The sequence below is a fragment of the Teleopsis dalmanni genome, chromosome 1 (genome assembly GCF_002237135.1).
Source record: "Teleopsis dalmanni isolate 2A chromosome 1, ASM223713v2, whole genome shotgun sequence".
Classification (NCBI taxonomy): domain Eukaryota; kingdom Metazoa; phylum Arthropoda; class Insecta; order Diptera; family Diopsidae; genus Teleopsis; species Teleopsis dalmanni.
This window is the reverse complement of record NC_051846.1, coordinates 144,396,674-144,414,498: the sequence shown is the minus strand read 5'-3', so window position 1 is coordinate 144,414,498 and position 17,825 is coordinate 144,396,674. Positions and strand designations below refer to the sequence as shown.

General features: G+C 29.7%; 1 protein-coding gene across 2 annotated transcripts in view; it reads right to left on the bottom strand.

Moving 5' to 3' along the window:
• The window catches only part of LOC119669188 (rho GTPase-activating protein 21-A), a 186,605-nt gene extending 169,252 nt beyond the window's left edge, over positions 1-17,353 (bottom strand). For both annotated transcript variants that reach the window (XM_038078995.1, XM_038078996.1), the window contains exon 1: positions 17,218-17,353. The gene's annotated coding sequence lies outside the window, so the exon portion shown is untranslated. The remainder of the gene's footprint in view (positions 1-17,217) is intronic.
• Between the last annotated feature and the right edge of the window lie 472 nt (positions 17,354-17,825).

The window sequence follows — 17,825 nt, the reverse complement described above, 5'->3', positions numbered from 1 at the left end:
TTTTAAAAAATCGTAGATAGATAAAAAAAATTGGGAAGTCCGACTCTGATTTTTTTAAAATATAAATTAACTATTGTAAAATCATGTCAAAATTTATTGAATTAAAATATCGACACACTCAAAAATTTATGATGAACCATGACCATTTTTAGTATTGCGTTGTTCAGATACAATTTAGCTATCAATAATTCTCAAAGAGTAAGTTGTTTAATAGACAACAACACTATTGGAAGCTAACCCACGTGTTGAATTTTAAATAAACGAACTGTTTACTGAAAACGTCTTTATTAAATCAATTGCCAATTGCAATTAGGAATAGGAACTTCGTTTTTGAAATTATTATATTGGCATTTAGCACTTTTGATTGAAGATGTGACAACCGCTGTGCATAGTAGTAGCTTTCGTTGCGGAATATTCAAAACGAGTACAGATAATTCCATAGCAACAATAAAAATGTTGATATTGTATAGCAAAAATACTACAAAGTTCGTTCTATATCTATTATGCCGCTCTAATGTTATTCATAAAAAAATAAAGGCAAAATTTTATTAAATTGATTTTAGCATTTAAACAACGCCAATTCACGAACAGAGTAAAGTAATTGTTAGGTAGGTAAATGGCAAAATGCAGATAAACATTTAATATGACTGAAATACATAAATCTTTTAATCTAAGAAACCATTAATAATTAATATGATAAATATTGTAAATACTGTAAATACTGTAAATACTGCAAATTAAAGTCAGGCAAGTACATTCAATAAGAAATATTGATATTTTTTATACACAACAAACTGCTTATAGATTGCAACTTTTGAAATATTTTCAGATTGCATGCAATAAACAATTACTCGTATACGAAGAAACGTGATTGCCAAGAATCGCTTGATTGTTGATTGTTCTACAATTACATTCCGTTGTTTTACACATTAAATACTTATCTGCTCATTCAGTAAAATACAATATACAATATACAATATACCAATATACCAATATACAAATTAATTTTTTTTAATTTGTACTCGTAAATTCAATTAAGTTTGTTTAAATTTCACAGATAATTCAAGTACGTAAAGAATTATAAATAATTTTACGCGTTTCGAGGCAAATTTCGAAAAGCAACAACATCACTAGAACATGGGAACAAGTGATTTTCTTCGCCTTGAACCCTGACCTTTTGCGAATATCTGCACAACCGTTAAACTCACAGTATTATGTCATCGTTTTATTGAATATCTCTTAATGATAAAAATAAAATATAGATACGTACATACGTACGTACGTATACACATAGCCACAGATAGATACAACATGTGCTAGTACAATATCTATATCTATAAACAGACAAAGCAATAAATTGGCGATTTAATTCCTGTCTTGTAAATTTTGTGTTCAACGCTAAGATATTTGGATATTTGGATATTTGTTTGGATGTGTTGATTAAAACGAATTAAATTTTCTCACCTCCTTCCTGTATTTTATAGTTTTTAGTATTTTATTTTTGTAAATAAGTATACGCATGCATCTTAATACATTTATACAATTGTACTTGTACTTGTCTAAACTTCTGATTATATATACATTTGTATGTAAAGGAAATAATGTAAACATTTCCTTTTGATTTGGCAAAACAAACCTCGTATAAATACACGTTCACTCATACTCAATGATATTGGTTTTGGAATACAGTAAAAAAAAAAAAAAATTATAAAAAGAAAACACTAAATAAAAGAAAAACTCTAATGTCTTTGATGACGTTATAAGATACAGTTATAGATAGATACAAAGATACATGCATGTCAGCGAACTATCCTTCAGATGAACAAGAACAGCAACAACAACAATAACAACAACAAATGGAATATAAAATTCAAAGCAAGAAAAACCAAAGGCCATTAAAAAGTTGTACATTTAATGTACATAGAATGTTTAGAAAAAGTCAAAAAAAATTTTGTAAAAACAATCCAATGAAACGGCAGGGCATAGGTTCCGGAAAATAGATATTTGCATTATGTGAATGAATAAAATTTTATTTACTATTGTGTTGTATCTTCTTTAATATTCTTTGTACTCGTAGTCGTACTTGCACTCAATGAAGTACATAAATGAATAGAATATTTTCGGCAAATTTGACATTTCTAACAGAACATGACACATATAAGAAATATCTAACATAATAATAGTTTTATAAAACAAATATGATAAGACCCGTGCCTGTATTTACACTTCTAGGCAAGTACTGTATTCACTTCACCTTTCATTCAAAGTAAATATTCATAACTTGATTAGTTTAAATCGAATTGGATATCTTTACATATGAGTAAAAAACCAACCTTATAATCGAATTCCTATGAATTGAAAACGGTGCCATAAAAAGTTGTGCTTGAGAAAGGAAAATAATTAAAATTAATAGAATAAAAAAGTTATAATACAAAGTTTCTTCACATCGCTGAAGATTCCACTTTTAGAGCATATAAGATATATATACACATCAGAATAAATATCTATACAGTAGAAAGCGCTTATAACAACACTTAATGTAACGACAAATCGGATTTAATGGCCCTTTCTTAAAGTCAAACTAGGTTAAGCATATTATTATTATTAATAAATAATAGACTATGAATGCACCCCGACCTAAAAGATTTATTGTGCGCCTAAGAGCCCAACTAAAACAAATCTAGTCTATTTATAAATCTTGTAATTGCTGAGCGCTTAATTTTACCTATTTCATTTGGGACTAAGATCCCGCTTCCAAGGTAATCAAGTCTATGCCTTGCCACAGCTGGGCAGTTGCATAGAATATGTTTTGATGTTTCGTTCTCCTCATGACATAGTCGATAGAAACCACTTTCTTACCATATACCCACATATAGATATGTGTTGATATAACGACATATCGGAATTATAATAAAATTTTAGTTCTAGCTAGTGGTTATAACGAACAAGCAAAAAACATTTTTTTTTATCACTCTTCTCTTACAGAGCATTTGACGAAAAATTAATACCTGAACTCATCGTCGATTGCAAGGACACAGAGTATAGAGTCCTAAACGCAACCACCAATCAAATATTATAGATTATTTTTCCGAGTAAGAAAATAAAATAAGGAAGTCATAAACAACCTGAATTCACATATTTTCATGCTAGTAAAGAATAAAGTTTTGTAAACGTAGAATAACGTTACAAACAGAAAGATGGCAAACACTGTTGGACCCCCATGGACAATATATAATTCAATAAAAAATTTATTCAACATAAGAAAAACCTCTTTTATAATAATTCTTTCATTATAATAAACAATTTATACATTTTAAAACTATTAAAAAAAATATTGGGTGATATGAAAAGTATTTACCGCTTTTTAGTAAACTTTTGAAGAAAAATTTTCTTTATTCGAAATTAATTTTAAATATATATTGGCCATATTAATCATAACCTTTTGCCATCTTTCATGATGGAATTAAGAATTCCATCAACGTAAAAATTTTGCGATTTTTTCGCATAAAATCTGGACAAATCATTTTCACCGTCTTTTTGGTCTGACAATTTTTTACCATTAATAGAGTTTTGTGTGGACCGAAACAAAAAGTAGACAGGATAATCCCAGCTATACTATGAATTTTTTAAAACTTCCCAAACAAATTCTGTCAATTTTTTCTGAGTCATCAAAGATATGTGTGGCCCAGTATTATTATAATAGAACACAACTTTTTTTTTGTTGACCAATTCTGTTCGCTTTTCCTTGATTGTTTTGTTAAGCAGTCAAATTGTTCGCAGCAGAAGACCGAATTAATCCGTTGCACCAGTCTCAAATAGCTTGTATAATAGACAATTTCTCTCCAATCTCACCAAACACTTAACATAACCTTATTTATTGTCTATACAGACTTTGAAGTCGTTTGTCGAAGGGTCACTGGCATTTAACCATGATCGCTTTTGCTAACTATTGCTAACTATAGTATTTAATCGATTTTTCATTGCCCGTAATGATTTGCTTGAAAATAGTTAGATTTCGTTATGTTTTAGTAGCGTTTCACTGATAGTAATTCGGTTAATCAAATTTTTTTGCATTATTTATTGTGGCACCAAAACATCAAGCTCTTTTCCGTAGCTCACTCTTTTTAAATTATTCCAAACTGTCATGTGGTTGGTGTTTAATGCCTCCGCTATCACCTGATAACTTACGTGTCAGTCTTACTTCGCTAGTCGCAATATTTCATTGACTTTTTTTAGTGACAAAAAACGATGGATGGATTGGCAAGCCTTTTCTTGATTGATCATAAACGGGTTAGTAATTTAATCAATTTTACTTACAAATTACAAGTTACAATAGTGTAAATAGCACGCTATTTCTCACATTTGCATTTGTTCACATAGAGATTATATTAGTAGTTAATATGAATAAATTGAGTAAACAATGCTGTTAACTAACTAATTTTAATTTTAAATTTAAGTTTAAATTTTGCATTCATTTGTGTTAGATAAGAATATTTTTATTTCGTACATTGATCTCAATAAATCAACTTGTTCGACACAGTGTCAACTACAAAAATTACTTAAGATACGAGTACTGTTCACTTTTACTAGATACACATTGTATACTAGTATAGGATAAAAATACATTAGTTTGTATCTTGTATCTTGAGATATGCATATTTTGCCGTTAAAATGTCTAAAGTCAACAGTAATATTCATTTCAGAGAATTGATGTAGCAAATTGAAGCAAGAAACTAAAACGTTCATGTAAAGCAATAAACATAAATGAACCGACTAATAGATTGGTCAAAGCCCTGAATAATTACATATCAAATTGAGTGAAAACCTCGCAATATTGACAACAATTTCAACATATCAATAGCAAAAAGTCATGCAGAAACAGAAAATATCAATGAAGCAAAATTAATTTCAGTCATAGAATTTATGTGAATACATATCATCACATCATAGTCATAATCGAAATCGTAATCATGACCAAAATAATGATGATAATGACGACGACGACGACGATGATGATGATGATGATGATGATATTATAATGAATACAAGTATGAATAATCATGGAAAGCAATGACGACGACAACATTCAAACAACTGAAAAAGATGATTAAGCAAAGCAGCATCGCCATCAACGGCAGCAAAAGCAAAAATTTTTTAAAATTTAGCATCTGAGCAATGAACTGTGGTAATGGCATGAGCTGTCAGCATTCATAAGCCCTTGACGAAAGTAGGAGCCAAATACTGGCGCAAGCAAGTAGTAGCAGTGAGAAAATCCATCATCCTACTGTATAATTAATGCTGCATTCAGCACCATTTCTACCTTTCTGATTTTCATTCCAATCCACCACAATAGTCTGATTTGTAAAACGACCAACAAATAACGATTTAAAAGCACTTCCAACTTTTTAAAACCTTTCTCCATTTTTTTTAAATCTTTTTTTTTTGTTTTTATTTTTTTTTTTTTTGCTTTTTAAGTACCTTAACACAATTAAGTGCTTAACCAATGATGGCTTTTTCATTGTACATTAAAGCACTGAGAATTCACTTCGGGTCCCTCTATAACTAGTAAAATGTGCAGAAAGGCAAATAAATTGAGCATTTTATAATTAGGGTCAAAAACCATAAAAATAGTTAAACTTTTAACTTAATTGATTGATTAAATGTCGAATTTAACAAAAGTTAAATATTAAATTAAAACAAAGTTGATTGCAAATTTCGTTTAGAGTCCGTAATTATTAATCGCATCTCGGGAAAAAAAATCTATAATAAACACTCAAATGAACAGAACAGAAAAGAAAATTTAATATTTATGACGAAATGGGTACCGCCCGATTCAAAGCCTACTCTCGACGATACTGAGATGATGACGGCAACGACGTCATTCTAAAGGTGGCAAAAAACAAAAATTATTAAGTTAGGTGGTACAACGGTACAACAATAGAAAATACATACATATAAACAAACGATTTATGAGAAAACTTTATGAAATCTATGATAACGTAAATGAAGGAAATTATGAAACGTTGTAAGACGTGGCAAAGAGCACGTAACGCTTAGGCAAGGCATAGATAGGTACGTCGTAATGGTAGAAGGACTTGATAGTTGCTCCGGCATCTGAAGTACCGTGTAGGTTGATTTCTGTCATTTTTGTTCGTTTTGGAAAGTTGATATACTTGTAGAATTTGACAAATGACAAAATGACGAATGGGTGGTAGATATTACTTCAAAAAATTTCCCTCTCATATTTCCTCGTACCTTGTACTTGGCTGTTGGGTGTTTACACGCTGTGGTGATTTTATTTATATCTAAGCCTACAACTGTGTATATATTTTATACGTGTATGTAATTATAGACATTGGTGCTAAGGTAAAAGTGGGTGGCAATGGCAGTGGCAAAGGAAATTTTTTTTTTCTTTTGTTACACATAAAGCAAAGTCTAGTGCATTTGCCTAGAGGCCCAAACGTTGTAGTCAAACGAAAAGTTCAACCTAAATTTAACCAAAATTGAAATATAAGTATTAGTATTAACACAGTTATGACGTCATACTTTAGGAAATATATATAAAATTACTCAATATTGAATTTGTTAAAAAAAAGGTCGATTACGTGATAATTAGAAGACTAAACATTTTTATATTACGCAGTGATTTCATCTAAAATAACACAAAAAAAATAACATCACGTACAAATTTGTGTTAATCACAGATTAAACATTTTTACAGTTTATGATTTGACGATTGAAAATGTAATAAAAAATATTATGAAACTGTAATTTTATTATTTACAATATATTTTAAAAAATATATTAAAATAATGTGAACTATAGAAACAGATATATTAAAAAAAACGTTTTAAATTCTGTTATCAATTGATGGAAATATTAGAAAGAAATTTTAAAATATTATGACAGAAACAAAATATTCATTAAGATGCCTTATGTATTTCACTACACATATTGATGATATATGGTGTATATAGTTTTATTTATAATAAGTTTCATAAATGGATTAGAATGAACCTCTAACTATATCCAGGTTCCACTAAATGTTACACTTTTCGATATAATGCATAAAAATCCGTGTAACATTTTCTAACCGATCTGACAGAGCTGACCTGACATTTTCTTACTAACCTAAGTTTATAGACTTGTCAGGTTGGCCCACTATCAGCGTTGTCTATACACTGACCACAGTCGCCTTTTTGGAGGCCTTTCTGAACTGCGTGTTAACAATGCTAATAGGTTGTATTAGAACGGAAGTGGGATACATGTCTGCCACACCAAACTACCCTAAGCTATATGTTGCAAATTCACTTGCTATTTGCTTATTCCTCTATTTGTCAATTTTCACAGAAAAGACATTCGTACTACTAGGCCTTTGGGGTACAAAGTCTTAAAATAGGGAGGAATGACATAAATTGGAATGAAATTGAATAAAATAATTACAATTAAATAAGGTAAATCATTTAATATTAAAATGTAAAATTATATCCTCAAGATCCTCTATATATGTAAATACACCTCATTTGTATAGACACACGTATTAAATATAAATATTCCTCGACCATATTTCGTTGTCTGATGCAGCGACTTTCCAATTACATACACCAATTATGTTAAGGTCGCTAAAAACACCATCTTCTATTCGGCCCATCTCTGCAACCCCAACCAATTGATGCCCTTGTAAATTAATGTTTGTTTTTAACTGTTTATTTCAATACGACGTCACATATTAATTAATCACAGATTTATGTGTGGTGTAGAAAAATTGATCGTGGCAATTGATTGTAAAAAATACAATTTTTTTCAATATCAATATCATTATTAATATTTATCATATCAGACAACATAGATGAAGTTTACTTATTAATTTCAATTGATCAAAGCTCAAACAAGTGCTATGAACCGCATAAATTTCGGGAATGGTTTGAAGACACTCTGAACCATTTTTTTCGTTTCAGCATTTTTTTAATAGAAACTCACATTGGTTCAGATAAGGATTGGTTCCAAACCTGTTTCATAGCCTCTTTTAAAACATTCTATCAATACTACAATTAATACTATAAAATTTACTTCTTTCTCTACGTAAAATAATACCATACAAATTGAATCGATTATAATAAGTTTTTATAATAAAAAAACTTTAAATTTTATATAACATATATTTACTTTTCTTCCACTAAAATCTTTATCTCTTTAAAAAAAAAATGTTTTTATATAATTTTCTTAACATTTCAGAGCTGGCCAGGCCATAGTCTGCAGCTGACGAACTCAATACAAAAATCCTACACATTTTTTTTATTGTAAATAGATTTTGGTATAACTGGAGGATTAATTACATTAAAAGAATTAAAAGAATGGAAAAGAATATTAATTCAATCATAATCTTTGGCTAAGTGTACTTAACATAAATCAAATAAGAATCACCACCACCAACTGAGTAACTTTATTCATTACAAGTCCAATGGTTTTTTAACTCGTTTGAATGAAAATAAGAAACTTTCTTCAGCGTTAAACATGTATGGCCATGGAAAGTACAGTTTTCTTGGTAAGAAAAAGTGCTGGCAATATATATGGTCGATATTAGAATACATTATAATAATTGAAGGGTATTACGCTTTTATTTTAACCGGCAATATCGAAACACTTGAGATTACCGAATCACGCTGTATACACTTTAAAGTTCATTCATTAGAAAATCTAAAGGGTGGGACATGCACTAAAAAATATGAATATATATTCCAACATTGGGGGTTGATTTGACGAATGAAAAGTAAAAACAAGTGGTCTAACTTGCGCGCCCCAAATCCCACAGCACCAACAAGTAATGCCGGCACATATGCAAAAGTTCATCAATAATAAATGTTGAATGCATCCGAAAGCAGGCGTTAGGCCTCGCCGGAGAGGGTGGAATATTAAAATACAGTAACAACAAAAATTACACCAAACTTTTGTTATACGTCAAGCGATGGGGAGGTTAATGTAAACGCATAATATGAGGCAAAAGCACAACAGACATACTGGCGTTCTGATAATGTGGTTGAAGAACAGTACAAAGCAGGAGGAAAGCTGCAAAATGCGACCAACGGCAAAACAAAAATAAACTTCCTGCCTATGTATAATAAAGGAAGCGGTTTATATAGCAGGATTAAGCCAACGCCAACAAAGTTACTGATTCTGTTTTGCCGTTGTTAGTAAGTTGCTGATGCAGTCAGTATCCAGCAGTACAGTCAGTCGTTGCTATCGGGAAGTAATAAATTATTTGTATGCAAAGTAAATGCGAATGAATGAATGAGCAAAATATCCACTAACAGCATCCAGCAGCTACAGCAAGCAGTAAAATTGACTGCAGCCGAAGTTGCAGTAAGCAGCAGCAATCAGCAGACTGCAACTGCAACAGCGGCACTGGCACTGGCACTAGCACTGTCGAGGTGATTCAGTTCGGTTCAATTACATACAGACAGGAACAAGTACTTGAATTTAAAGGAGTTTGATGATATAGCACCAGCCCGGCAACGTCATCCATTGAAGCTAAAGCGTCCATAAGCATAAATGTTAAATTTAAACATTTTTTTGTTTTTCGATTTGCCAGTTTCTGGTTTTGTTTCGTTATATTGACAGTTCAAGGACCAGGCAAGTACAACACAACGACGTAACGATGTAACAACAACCACAACAACAACAACAATAATAATAATGTGGTAAAAATTGCATCAAAGGCTACAGCAACAGCAACAACAATAACACAGAAGCTGCAATAACAACTTTTGGATGGTGATGGTGATGATGCTGGTTAACTGGTTACTGAACATCATTGTAAGCTAAATATGCAATGAAGTAAGTTTACTTGGTTGAAAAGGTGCATTGGGATTTTAAGGAGAAAAAATTAACAAGTAAATCTTAAGACAGTGGGCCTAAATCAAAACATGTTTATATGTTATTAATTTATTTACTTTCAAAAAAATGTAAGATAGATTAGAAATATTTAATTCTATATATATTAATTCTATAAACCTATATAAACCTATAAACCTATTGTATGTCATTGATTTTGAGTGTTTTTTTTTCGTCTTCCAGATCACTTTTGCAAGTACCTGTACCGCATGGGAAAGTAACACAACTAATATATGTCTTTATGGCGACAGAAATTGTAACGACGCGAACCACAGCTTCTTTTTCCACAACTAATATATGTCTCACACTAAGAAAAAAGATACAAGTCCGGATTGGACCAATAAGGCACAAGAATATAGCTGAAAAGATGTGCTATATTCATCTGATATGAATATATCGAATGATAGAGTCGTATGTGATTAAATTCCTCAAAACGAAGAGATTAGACTTAGAAGACACAGAAACTAGATTCATAAACAGGGCAGATAACGAAATATGCGGATGCATATTTACAGTTTACCTAAAAAGGTGTTCCAATACTGTTCCTCAAACTAAAATGCCATAAGTACCTAACTAAGAAGAAACTACTTTGAAGGCAATGGAATAAATAATAAAGTATTAATAATTACTTTAAAAAAAAGAAAATTTTTAACAATTTTTGATTACACCTTGATTTTGTTTTATTTTTAGATAGAAATGTTTTTAGTTGTAGAAGAATTTGTAATTTAAGAACGAATTTATGAAAATCAAAACCATTGCTTTAGATAATTATGAAAAATGAATGAAGTCTCAATAACGAAAATTAATACTGGATTCACACGAAATTTTTTTTTGTAATTTTAGCTGTCAATAATTATCATGCCGCATTGAAAACAACAACAATTGATAGTTAAAATTACAAACAATTATAAAATATAAATATCACTTTCCATTTATTGCAATAAATAATATGGCGCGATTCTGACATCCCTATTAATTTTACAATAAATTTTAATAAGATTAGGTTATGTTGAAAGGTCATCTTGTGATATATCACAACAGATTTTAATAAAGTCGGGTATTTAGAAGAATTTTTTCCACTACACCATAAGCTGATATAGCATTCTTCTCAAGAATACAATTTAATTCTAGAATATGTCTTTAATAAGTAATATAATAAAGATAAAGTATAAGTTATATGCAAAGAAAAAATAAAAAATCTGTAAATAACAAAATTTACCTTAACGTAAGCACTATCTCTAACAGTTTACTAAAATCTATATTTCTAAACAATTAAACTAGTTATTCAGAGTAGTGATTAACAATCTCAATAAAATTTTTAATTTTTTTTCTTTTGTTTTTTATTTATTCTTTATATTTTTTATTCTTTTTTCTTTTTTTTGAATTCTCGAGATATTGACATTTAACGTTCTATACTTCTGACCTTGGTTACACTAACAAAAAGTACACAACACAGCGTCTAAATCCAACTAAACAGGCAAGTCATACAGTGATTATAATAACAAAGATAAGAGACAATAAGAGTTCATTAGATTGGGATTGAAATAGTTGGACGAAAGGCTGCACAAAAGATCTTTCAGATCGCAGTATATGCACAGCCTATCCATAATAATAAATAATAATAAAAGATAATAAGATAAAAGATAAAGTTATTAAGGTGGAATTTAAAGGACCGATATTTAGAAAACTGTGCTATATTAATATAATAACAAAAACTATACACACAACATCTAAATCCAACCAATCAATTTTTGCAGTGATTAAAATAACAAAGATAAAAAATAATAAGATAATAAGTTGTTGTCAAGTTGGAATTTAAATTACCGATATTTTGAAAACTGAGCTATATTCATATTTAAGAAAAAAATTACTCAAAATAGTTATCTTAATAATCTATCTAGAATAATTTTCTTTATTTATTATCAACACACCGTTTAAATCCAACTAAATAGACAAATTTTACATTGATTATAATAACAAAGATAAAAGAAAATAAGATAAAAGTTACTATAAACTATACACATCGTCTAAATCGAACTAATCTATTTTTACACTGATTATAATAAAGATAAAAGATAATAAGATAAAAATTGTTGTCAAGTTGGAATTTAAATGACAGATATTTTGAAAACTGAACTATATTAATATATAAGGAAAAATTACTCAAAATAATTATCTTAATTAATCTATCTAATTATCTTAATAAATCTATCTAATTATCTATCTATCTGTAATAATTTTTTTTATTTATTATCATTAAAAACCTTTTGTTAACTAGACGTGCCCAAAAAAATCAGAATTATGCAAACAATATAAATAAATATTATTTTTTAATCTGAAAAATATGTAAATTTCCCACTGTAATTTGATTTATACTAAAAATCATGGCTGTTATAACCATTTTCTCTAACTTGTCTGCCAGTCTGGCTGTCGATCGATATTTTACTGCCTACTGCCGTCAGTTGAGTTTTTAATGCTCGTCCTCCAACGCATTTTCAGATCTATACCCCTCTCACTACCCCATCACCACATTACCACATTACCACCATCGTACCATCGTGGCCACAAATCCAACTAATGTGACATGAACTTACTTCAACTTAAGCTTAAAGTCCTTCAGAACTTGTAATACACAGCACACATACACGCACACTTGCCGTTTTAGGTCGTCTTTTTTGCTTTTTTGCTTTTTATATTTCCTTTGCTCCACTTTAACATAATTCACTTTTTGTTTATGTCCAATGATGTTGTTGATGATGACGACGTTGCCAACTTTAGTTGTGACAACAACAGCAACAATAGCAACAACAACAAATGTACGGCAATAAAATGTATACTAAGTTGAATATTAGCATTGCCTGTGTACTGTGTTCTGCTCAGCTCTGCTCTGCTGCGCTGTGTTGTGTTGTGCTGAGCTGAGCTGTGCTGTCATTCAAGGAAACGTAAAAGGAACGAGCGAAACTCAATGACAAACGTTACAATTGTTGTCATTTTAGTTTAAGCTTTTTTTTATTGCTTTTACGTTGTTGGTGCGGTGCGGTGCGGTGCGATGCGGTGCGGTGCGGTGCGTATTGTTGGGGAAGTGTCAGTGCTGCCAAATACTTTGTTGAATGTTAATTGTTAATTGTAAAATAATGTTCAAGAAACTATGGCATTCATGCATGGTGTTTGAAATTCCCATTCAGCGTAGAAATTTTTATTGTATATTTATTAGTAAAAATAAAAACAAATTTTATCTTCAATGATAACGATTTCTGTCCGTTATCATATTATCATATAATGTTATCTATTCATTTTGCACAAAATATCTAACAACTTTGTCAGAATCATATATCGTATCACATTTTTACAATAAACAACAATAATATTGAGATAACGTTCAAAATTTTAATGCAAAGCAACAACAAATTATTAATAGCAATAGGAGTGTGTTAATTTTATACACTACACAATATATTTTTGAAAATCAGAATATGTATCTATAAAACTTTTCGATAATGCTAAATTTTTCCAAACCCCGGAAAAGGGTTTATATATGTTAAATAAATTCTAATATATAATATAATTTACTGATGTACATTTTACTAATTTAATCTCGATTTACTCTCGATCTGTCAAATTTTGTTGCTCAATCGAACATTATTAGAGTAACCTGACATTTTGTAATAGTGTTAGTAGACATTTATATTCTTCATAAATACATGTATCAAATCAAAAAACACAATTTATCAGCTGTTAATTTCCAGGAAATCTTGCTACTCCGGCAAAATATCTAGAGTATTATAAATTAATCTCGAATGTTATACTTTTTACTAACCGAAAATAAAATTGCAATAAGAGTGCATTAAATGAAGTTCATCTTGATAAAAAAAATTACCCTAAATTTACCAATCGTAAACGATATAGATGTTAATTATTAATATAAATAAGTAAAAAATTAAGCTAAGTAAAATTTAATATTACATCTTAAGATCGACCTAGTCCAATGCTAGATTTCAAGTTCATCCTGATAAATTGCTAGATCTCAAGATCGACCTGATCCATTGTGAATTCTGAAGATCGACTTGGTCCAATGCTAGGTCTTAAGATCGATCTAGTCCAAAGAGGATAAGATATATACCTGCGTCAACTGATTCAACTAAAGCACAACCTGCTCAAAACCACATTATCGGTAATGACAAGTCACTAATATTATATATTCTACATACTGTAACATAAAATTCAATGTTTATATATAAAATTAAAACTTTTTGCTTTATCACAGACGATTGCAAAAACCATAAATTACAGTGAAACGCAAATTTGTAGCTCATTATTCACACCTAATGTATAATATTGAAAGAATAATCTAAGAGTAGTCGGAAAAGCTACTTGCCAACTTCTTCGAGGACCAAATACCGCTCGATAGTTTTGGGACAACAGAAGACAACAACACTAACAAAAACAAAACATAATTCTTTAACAAATTAAGGACTAAACCAATGCCTTAGCAGTTATACAGTCTGTGTATCAGTAACCCAACTTTAATTATGCACATTGTCTATGACAGATTTTTAAGGAAGTAGTTTTTAGATAGCTTGTCAGAGTGTATGGGTAAGGACAAATCTGTTAAACTACCAAAATCAACGAGATGGTTTTAGTTTTTTCTTTTTATCTCTTAAGGTTTTTTGCGAAGAATGTGGTAGTAAGTACAGTGGGTAAAATTTCGCTAATTAGGGATAGTGGAAGGATATATGCTAAACTACCACAGCAACTAACTAACCAACGGTGCCATTGATTACTTCTTCAATTAATCTCGTACTACAATATACAATAAAATAATATAATGAATGATATTCGAAGAAGAACTATATTTTAGATCATTTATAGACATTGTATTGTATTGGGCTAATTGATCAATTACTTTCAACTATTGTTGTAAATTAAAATTAATAAACACAACTTAAATGTTTTCACATTAATTTTTATTTTATTTTCAATAATTTGACTTTAAGCTAAAGTCGTTTTCAGGAAACTGAAGATACTGTTTGAAAATTTATTGGCATAAGGAAATTTATCAATATATATACATATATTTTACTAGCAGATAATGGTGTGATAGCTAATACTTTTAATCCTGTATGTATAAGATCTTAATCTTAATACTTTAATAGAGTTTATACAATTAATACGAGTAGAAATATATATTGATTTTAAAATTTCTGCACTTATTTGTGATACTAATAAATGTTCAATTGCTTATAATTTTAAATCTAATGCATTTTATTTTAGTTTTATACAAAAAGAACAAAAACTAACTATTAAAGCTATGTGCGAGATTGGCTAAATTGAAACTAAATAGAGAAAAATACTTAATTGTGTGTCCACAAAGCATTAAATATTGAGCATATATATTAATAGTTGTTAGAGTGAATTCATTTTTTTGGTGTATATTTTTCATATAATTTATAATCTATTAGATTTCTTTTTTTCAATTTTAACATTTTATTTGGAAGATGAACTGTAAGAGATATTTCAAGTTATATTGTTTAGAAACTACGAATGATTGCCGCTACTATTTTTTTTGTTAATCAAGAATCATGAAAAAGGTTCCAAAGAGAATTTAATTCGTATCTCATGCAAAAAATAACAATTTATCATTTAAATACTATCTACGAGTGTTTGGATTTACTATCCTTCTATAGGTTAAGAACCAATGGAATATCAAATTGGAATGCTTCAGTGAGACTTCTATAGGTTAAGAACCAATGGAATATCAAATTGAAATGCTTCAGTGAGACTTTAACCAATTAAAACCATTTCTTACGAATAAATGGAAAAGATTTCCACTGCAGTGTGAAAATTTCATTTCAGTATTTAGGGAAGGAAGAGGACTTAGGTAGCTCGCATCTCATGTAGCTTTTTTCAGATAGAATTCCACTTTCCTCGTGTTTACAACAACAACAACAACTTATCATTTAAATATTATCTACAAATTCCGGCCCTATACTCCTTTAGTGGGTACGGACACAAAGAAGATTATCTACGTATGATTGGATTTATGAATATTTTGTTAGTGAAGAAACATTCCAATGATCCAAAAGACGATTCAATTTGTATCTTCAACTTCCCAATTGCTCACGGTTACAACAACAACAACAACAACAACAACATATCATTTAAATATTATAGTACAGTATTATTTTTATTAAAAAGAAATATAAATTATATTATATTTCATATTGAAATTTCAAATTCAGTGCAGCACTCCCAACTGCTAAGGAATCATAATGTGAACTTCGTGACTGCAAATTGTTGTTGTTAGTGGAAACCAATTATTAATAGTTTAACATCTGAAAGTAAACAACTAATTTAACTAAATAAGACAACTGGCGAGGCAAGCAAACATACAGACAGACAGACAGATAGACAGACAGAGGATCTGACCGACAGATAACCACATAGAATTATAAGTAATTTGTGCCGGACTGATATAATATCGATATTAACACAAAGTAACTCTGGTAACTCTGCCTAATCAATAATTCCAGATAATTGCAATGGAATTACTTCAATTAGCAATTACCGCAACATTCGAAGGCATTGTTGGCCAAATAACAACAATAACAACAATAACAAACAATAACAACAAATATACTGATTATTAACATTAATATAAGAAACAATTTGTGAAAATTGTGATTAGCGGCAGATATTGCCACATAATTTGTGTAATTTTTATGTTTTTTCCGTTTTTTTTGAAATTTTTTTTTATTTTAAGCAATTTTATATTTTACAACCCAAAAACCTTGTATTAACTTAAGGCAGCAGGCAGCTGGCAGCAGTCAGCAGTCAGGGAGGCGGGCAGTGACTGGTTGCGGCTGAGAAAACTGTTACTATTGTTGTTAATGGATTTTTTGTACAATATTTTATTGTTTTTTTATTTCGACTATAAAAAAAATTAATTTTTTGTAAATAAACAGTGAATGCATTAACGATAACACAACTAAAAATAGCGTCATCGTTATTAGTTGCAAGCAGCACGAAGCTGCACATATAATCCGCTCCAATCTGCTGCGATGCTGGTTTAACCCAGTTGGGAGGCAGTGTTGCAATGCACCAACAGGAATATTAACGAAATACAAGCCAACAACAACAACAACAACAACAGCAACAACAAAAAGTGGTACACAACTTTCGCTGACTAGGAATATCGGCTCAGCAGTAAAAGTTAATTACAATAACAAATTTCCAAAAGTATTTTGCCATTAATTATTTGTGTTACTGCTTAAAGTTTTTTTTTATTGAATTGCATTGCATTGAATGAAAAATGTTAAAATATCTTACCTCAACAAAAATGCCCAAAATTAAACTTCTGTAAAAAAATTCGTTGAAGAACGCAACAGAAGCGAATTTTATGACAAAGTGGCAGCAGCGGCAGTGCCCACTTGGCAGTTGTGTTTTTTTTTTTTATTTTTATTTTTTTTTTTTTTTGAATTAAGTATTTTTATTTTTTTCTATTAGAACTAAATTTATTTTGGTGCATTTACATAGTGTAAAAGGTCTTTTGCGCTTCGCATTGCTTTACATAAAATTTATAAACCGAAAAAATTCAATGCTTTTCGTTAATAAGAAAAAATTTGCACTTTTTCCTTGCACTCTCCTCTTACTTTTCTTTCACATTTGCTTATTTGAAGAAATTTACACAATACACCATCTATATTTATCTTGTTTTCTATACCACTTTCAAAATATTCTTATATTTTCACTAAAAATCTATAAACACTTTTCGAAGTATCAATTTTTCTTATTGTATTGTAAATATACTTATAAAGTATTATTTTAATTCTTGAATTTTTACATTTGATTGCATCTCACCGCAAACACTCGACACACGACAACGACAGAAGAAAAACTTGTGACAATTCAACGCAAAACGAAAGAACAAAAGAAGC